The sequence below is a fragment of the Rhinoderma darwinii genome, chromosome 1, assembly GCF_050947455.1.
Source record: "Rhinoderma darwinii isolate aRhiDar2 chromosome 1, aRhiDar2.hap1, whole genome shotgun sequence".
Taxonomy (NCBI): Eukaryota; Metazoa; Chordata; class Amphibia; order Anura; family Rhinodermatidae; genus Rhinoderma; species Rhinoderma darwinii.
The window spans coordinates 419,678,066-419,685,181 of record NC_134687.1 but is presented as its reverse complement, the minus strand read 5'-3'; the positions used below and the strand labels follow the sequence as shown (position 1 = coordinate 419,685,181).

Below are 7,116 nucleotides of genomic sequence, written 5' to 3'. Positions count from 1 at the left end.
ATGAGAACAAACCACTAACAACTGCCCATTATATGGGTGTTACCTGATGTCAGCATGTTAATGAAGAATTAGAATTATGTACTTGAAATATTTTTATGGTCTGCTATTGGCTGAATAAGAGTTATTGCCACATTGCCTCTGATTGGTTAACCTCAAGTCTACACCCCATTTGAATGATATTATTATAATTGAGTTTGGCAACAAACCTCCAGAGGAGTATTTTGAGCATACCAGCAGCGTCTGTGTGTTATTTCTCCTCTCTCGATATATATCGGTATGAAATCTCCTGATTAGGATGCTGGATAAAGTTCCTGGTGTAAGTGTCTGTTGGAACACTCGTCTAAATTTCCGCTAATATATTTTGAGTCATTGACTTCCACGACTGCAATCACAGCCTAAGTCATTCGTAAATTTACATGTTTGTGAACAAAAAGGATTGAGTAGCAGTCAGTCTGTAAGACGGGAGAAATAGTGACACATACTAGTTATATATAATAAAAGAGCAATACATAGTAGTCATACAGAACGTGGAATTCTTGTAGCTCCCCTTTTCCTTTAGCACCTGCAGTTCATAGAATAAGAAACAATGCTATATGTATTGTGGTTCTGTAGGCATGTTGTGCCATACAGATGGGAGATAATCCTTTTATAAGAACATGCCAGATCTCACAAGACCTGCTTTCATATTGTTACACCACAACAGTTTCCAGATTAACAAATGCTTCAAAATGCTTTAATCTTCTACTGATGTTGCCAAGAAGATTATCCACGTCGCATACTGGAATCAAATGTTAACTCCAAGATGGTAACTGTGAGACCTGCAACAGAAGGGAGATCTTTATGTCAGAATTTTAGCTAAACTATCTCCAGATGCAAAAGGCAGCACATTATAAAATCTTTTTTTTTTTAACTCGACAAACAAAAGTTTCAAATCACAAAAAGTTAGATTTCAATACGGTGCAAAATTTTTTGAAAAACGTATTCAAGAACATTAAACTATTGCCCTGCTCTGTATTGTAGTGGAAGCAGAAGCTACAATTAATTATGTTTTGCCTTCTGGGCAATGACTCCCCCCTTCACCCCGTCAGATTTAGATTAAACTGTTTACAGAGTTATCCCCGCCAAGAGATCTCTAATATCTAAACTGGGGAAAGATCAGTGTCCCACAACACCCCCACCGTTCTGGCTCTGTGCGCCTTTGTTTTCCTTGCCAAAGAGCTAGCAAGAGAATGCTCATTAACTGCTAATGAATTCCCTGGGACCCAAAGGTGGGTGATTTTGAAAGGACAAAAACTGGCATAGCTCTGGGAGAGTCCGCCTTGACCTTTAAAAAATGTTTTATTTCTAAAACTCTTAGGGAGTGCTTAGATATCCACAGCGTGAAAGTTAACCCTTTGATTACTCTGGCAAATATTTTTTTAAGCTAATTCATGCACCTAGAAGAAAACTGACTCTTCACGATCCCCAACTTGTGTAAGGGTGATCTACCCCTAGAATACAAACACATTTCTGGCTTGCAAAACACTTTCCACCTGTTGTCAACAACTTGTAATTGCAGTTTTTCATCAGTAGATGGCAATAGAGTCCCTTTCTTGGCAAAATAATATTTTAGCCATTAAGATTAAAGTTATATGTGGGGTATGAGCAAAATTAGCGCTATGGCAAAACGACACAAGTGTAGCCAAATATTTGTCACACTCAACATTAAACATAATGTAAAGCAGACGAAGAGAGTCCGAATAAAAAAAATAGAACCTAAAATTCTAAAAGGGGTTGTCCATTTTTATTTGTAGAATAGGAAATCCTACAGTTTTCTAATATACATGTATTAGAAATTCTGCTCACATACATTTCTTATAGTGAATGAGGCTCCTGTCATAGTAGAATGAATAGTGTAATGCATCCACAGGCTAACTGAATATGACTAAACATGGAGCCAGTCATGTGACCCCCACACACATCATGTGACCCTTATCATTCAGTTAGCAACAGGGGTAGGCCCCATTCACAGGACCGTAAAAACTCTCTAAAATTACGGACCCATTCAGTTCTATTGGCCGCGGACACCTTTCCGTATCGCTACGGATGGGTGTCCGTGCCGTAGAAATGTTCCAAAAATTACTTTGTATGGGAGCACGGCCCAAAAATGTGGGTGTCCGTCGGCCCCCAGCCGTGCTCGCAGTAGCGAGCCGGGACTATGGGCACGGCCATGTGCATGGGGCCCGACATGATGTACATGTGTTGGGGCCACATAGAGGACACATTCATGGACTAAGTGAATAGGTTTAAGACCAGGATCACACACACAGTTTTGATGCAGTTTTTTTTGGCTCAGTTTTTTTAGCCAAAAGAAAGAAGATGACTTAGTCTTTTCTTTATACATTTCCATCCTTATAGATCCACTTCTGGCTCTTTTTTACTCTGCATGTATTTACTGTCTCTACATGATTTTTAAAATGGCTGACTGTCTCTAGGGAATGATGTCATGTTGTTAATAAAGTTAAATATAAAAAAAAAACACAACACACAGAGGAGACAGGCAGAAGAATGTAAGAGCTGCTCCTCACAGACACTGACAGACATGATGAGATGGTGCGGAAGGTAGAAATACTTTATATCTTCTGCTCCTCAATAATCTATTATTCACCTGTTGTTTACCTGGACAGTGTTACCTGAATGCCAGGGGTCACATGACTGCCACCATCTTTAGTCCATTCAGCTAGGATGCATTTCTGTGGACTAATTAAATTTTTTTAGACAAAGGCAACTACACTGGTATAGGAAAGGTATATGATCCAAATTTTAAATATGTATCTCCTATTCTATAAATAAATTAAAAAAAATGTAAAAAGTGGACAACTCCTTTAAGCTCTGTTGACATCTGCGTCGTGGCTTTCATTTGTAGCAGAAGAGACGACTGAGTCCCGATGCACCCCATTGACTTATAATAGGGTCCTTTAACCCCTTCAGGACCCAGCATGTTTTGGCCTTCAGGACACAGCCGATTTTTTTCAAATCTGACGTGTTACTTTATGTGGTAATAACTTCGGAAAGCTTTTACCTATCCAAGCGATTCTGAGATTGTTTTCTCGTGACATGTTGTACTTTATGTTAGTGAAAAAATTTGTTCGATAAATTTGGTAGTTATTTCTGAAAAACACCAACATTTTGATAAAATTTGCTAAAATTAGCATTTTTCTAAATTTAAACGTATCTGCTTGTAAAACAAATAGTAATACCACACAAAATAGTTACTAATTAACATTTCCCATATGTCTACTTTATGTTTGTATCGTTTTTTGAACGTACTTTTATTTTTCTAGGACGTTACAAGGCTTAGAACTTTAGCAGCAATTTCTCATATTTTAAAGAAAATTTCAAAAGGCTATTTTTTCAGGGACCAGTTCAGTTCTGAAGTGGCTTTCAGAGCCTTATATATTAGAAAATCCCCATAAATCAACCCATTTTGAAAACTGCACCCCTCAAGGTATCCGAATCAGCATTCACAAAGTGTTTTAACCCTTTAGGCGTTTCACAGGAATTAAAGCAAAATAGAGGTGAAATTTGCACATTTTATTTTTTTTGTCAAAATTCATTTCTAATACTTTTTTTTTTGTAACACAGAAGGTTTTACCAGAGAAATACAACTCAATATTTATTGCCCAGATTCTGTAGTTTTTAGAAATATCCCACATGTGGCCCTAGTGTGCTTATGGACTGAAGCCCCGGACTCAGAAGCAAAGGAGCACCTAGAGGATATTGGGCCTCCTTTTTTATAGAATATATTTTAGGCACCTTGTCAGGTTTGAAGAGGTCTAGTGGTGCCAAAACAGTGGAAACACCCCAAAAGTTACCCCATTTTGGAAACTACACCTCTCAAGGAATTTATCTAAGGGTATAGTTAGCACTTTGACCACACAGGTTTTTTGCTAAATATATTGGAATTAGTCTGAAAAAACATAAAAATGTTTAATATTTACAAGGAATAACGAAGAAAATGCACGCCAACATTTGTAAAGCAATGTCTCCCGATTACGGCAATACCCCACATGTGGTAATAAACTGCTGATTGGACCCACAGCAGGGCTCAGAAGGGAAGGAGCGCCATTTGTATTTCGGTGCCATGTCGCGTTTGCAGCGCCCAGGAGGGACCAAAACAGTGGAAACACCCCAAAAATGACCCCATTTTGGAAACTACACCTCTCAAGGAATATATCTAGGGGTTTAGTTAGCATTTTGACCACACAGGTTTTTTTGCAGAATTTAGTGAAATTAGACCATGAAAATGAAAATCTACTTTTTTTCTGAAAAAACATAGACATTTTAAATTTTTACAAGGAATAAAGGAAAAAAAGAACCACAACATTTGTAAAGAATTTTCTCTTCATTTTCGGCAATACCCCATATGTGGTAATAAACTGCTGATTGGACCCATGGCAGCGCTCAGAAGGGAAGGAGCGCCATTTGGATTTTGGAGCACGGATTTTGCTGGATTGTTTTTCGGTGCCATGTCGCGTTTGGAAACCCCCCAATATTGACCCCATTTTGGAAACACACCTCAAGGAGTTTTTCTAGAGGTATAGTTAGCATTTAGACCCCACAGGTTTTTTCGCAGAATTTATTAGAATTAGGCCGTGAAAATGAGTATCTCAATTTTTTCCACTAAAATGTTGAATTTTCTAATTTTCACAAGGGAAATAAACAAACAACATTTGTGAAGCAATTTCTCCCGAGTACGGAAATACCCCACATGTGGTCATACATTTTTTTCATTAGAAATGGATTAACCCTTTCAGGACTGATCCATTTTTTGCTTTCTTATTTTCGTTTTTCACTCTCCGCCTTCCAAGAGCTATAACTTTTTCCTTTTTCCGTCAGTAGAGTGTTGTGAGGGCTTATTTCTTGCGGGAGGAGTTGTAGTTTCTATTGACACCATTTAAAGTACCATAAAATGTACTGGGAAACTGAAAAAAATTATTTGCGGGCTGAAATTGGAAAAAAATCTGATTACATTTTTTTGGGGTTTTGTTTTTAAAGCTTTCGCCATGCAGTAAAAACTAAAACTTTGCTTTATTCTGCGGCTCAATACAATTACGGTGAGACCAAATTTATATAGTTTTTTTTATATTATACTACTTTTACAAAGAAAAATCTAATTGTTAAAAGTAAAAATTGTTTTGTTTCACCACATTCTGAGAGCCGTAACTTTTTGATTTTTCAATTGACTGAGCAGAGGGAGGTCTAATTTTTTGCGGGACGAGCTGTAGTTTTTATTGGTACCATTTTTTGGTACATAAAAAGTGATCAAAAAGTTGTATTACATTTTTTTTGGAGAGCTAAGGTGACAAATAAAAACAGCGATTTTGGCGGTTTAAATTATTTAAGTTTTTTACTGTGTTCACCGTGCGAGTTAAATAATGGTATATTGTAATAGTTCAGCCTTTTACGGACGTAGCGATACCAATTTTGTTTATTTTTTTACATTACTTTATAAGAAAAATGGGAAAAGGTTTTTTTTTTACTTACATTTTTTTTTCTCACTACTAAAAACTTTAATTCTTCTACACATTTTATTAGTCCCCTTAGGGGACTTGAACCAGCGATCATTGGATTGCTGGTAAAATATACTGCTATACTAATGTATTTCAGTATATTGTTATTTTTACAGGCTTCTGTAACAGCACGATCGCTGTTCCTGTCCGTTAGTCACGGGTGTCAGCTGTAATACACAGCTGACACCCGCTCCATACATCAACCCCCGCACCATGATGTGCAATTAAGTCATAGTGCACAAAGGGGTTAATGCACAGCGGATGGTTCAAAGTGAATGTTGCAATTTTCCACTGATATGCGATTTTAGTGCATAATATGTTGTGCCCAGTTTGTGCCACTGAAGACAAATACCTCATAAAACGTATATGTGGGCGCAAACTGCTGTTTGGGTACGCTGCAGGGTTCAGAAAGGAGGGAGGGCCATTTTGCTTTTGTAGCGTAGATTTTGCTTGGTAGTAGTTCTGTTTGGGGTTTTACTGGTGTTTCAGTTTATAATGTGGGGGCATGTAATCTGTGCGGAGAACATCAGGGCATAATAAGAGGGTATAATAATGCGGTAAATAAATAATAATTCATAGATATGTGTCCGGTGTCGCACTGATAAATGGCGCCCGATCTTATCCGCTTTTTGAACACTCAAGACAATCTGTAGTTTTCATTCGTACCATTTTGGGGCATATGCTATTTTTTGATCACTTTTTATTCCATTTTTTTCCAAGCCGGGTGACCAAAAACAAGCAATTCTGACAATGTTTTTTAGTTTATTTTTTTGCGGCGTTCATCGTGCGCTATAAATGACAATTTTACTTTCTTCTGCGGGTCAGCACGATTACGGCGATGCCATATGAATATAGTTTCTTTATGTTTTGCAGCGTTTGCGCAATAAAATAACTTTTTTATAAAATTATTTCTTTTCTGTGTCACCATATTCTGAGAGTCGTAACTTTTTATTTTTTAGTCAAAAAAGCTGTGTAATGGCTTGTTTTTTGCGGGACGGGTTGTAGTTTTTTTCTGGGAAAATGCAACTTTTTGATCACTTTTTATTCTCTATTTTGGCAGGGGTGGTGACCAAAAAATAGCGATTCTGGTGTAGTTTTTTATTGATTTTTTATTGATTTTTTTTTAGGTGTTCCTCGTGCAGGAAAAATAACATTATAGTTTTATAGTTGGTGTCGTTACGAGCGCGGCGATACCAAATGTGTACTTTTTTTTAACGTGTTCATTTTTTTCCTATAATGAAATTCTTATTATAGGAAAAAATGAATTTTTTTGTTTATATAACTTATAACTTTTATTTTTACACTTTTTTAAAACATTTTTATTACCTTTTTTTTGCCCTAGGGGACAGTTAGATTTTTGTTAGAAGAATTTTCCATACCTTATCAATAATGATTCAAGTTTTCATCCCAATAAGAGTTTTATTCACACCGGTGTGGTGACTGAATGTCTGACTGCAATCCATAAGCACAGGTATATATACACATATCAATGCATATTGCAGTACAGACCAACTGAAAAACCGTTTGTGGCTTTCCTGTCACATGAAATGTCAGGGTATGTTCA

The 7,116-nt window shown here is 36.9% G+C and overlaps 1 long non-coding RNA gene across 1 annotated transcript; it reads right to left on the bottom strand.

Annotated features, from left to right (window-relative positions):
• Nucleotides 1-472: 472 nt before the first annotated feature.
• Nucleotides 473-2,465, bottom strand: LOC142742974 (uncharacterized). The gene is made up of 2 exons (XR_012881467.1): nucleotides 2,382-2,465; nucleotides 473-818 (listed from the first exon to the last, which is right to left on the bottom strand). It is a non-coding gene; the product is annotated as an uncharacterized LOC142742974 (long non-coding RNA).
• Between the last annotated feature and the right edge of the window lie 4,651 nt (nucleotides 2,466-7,116).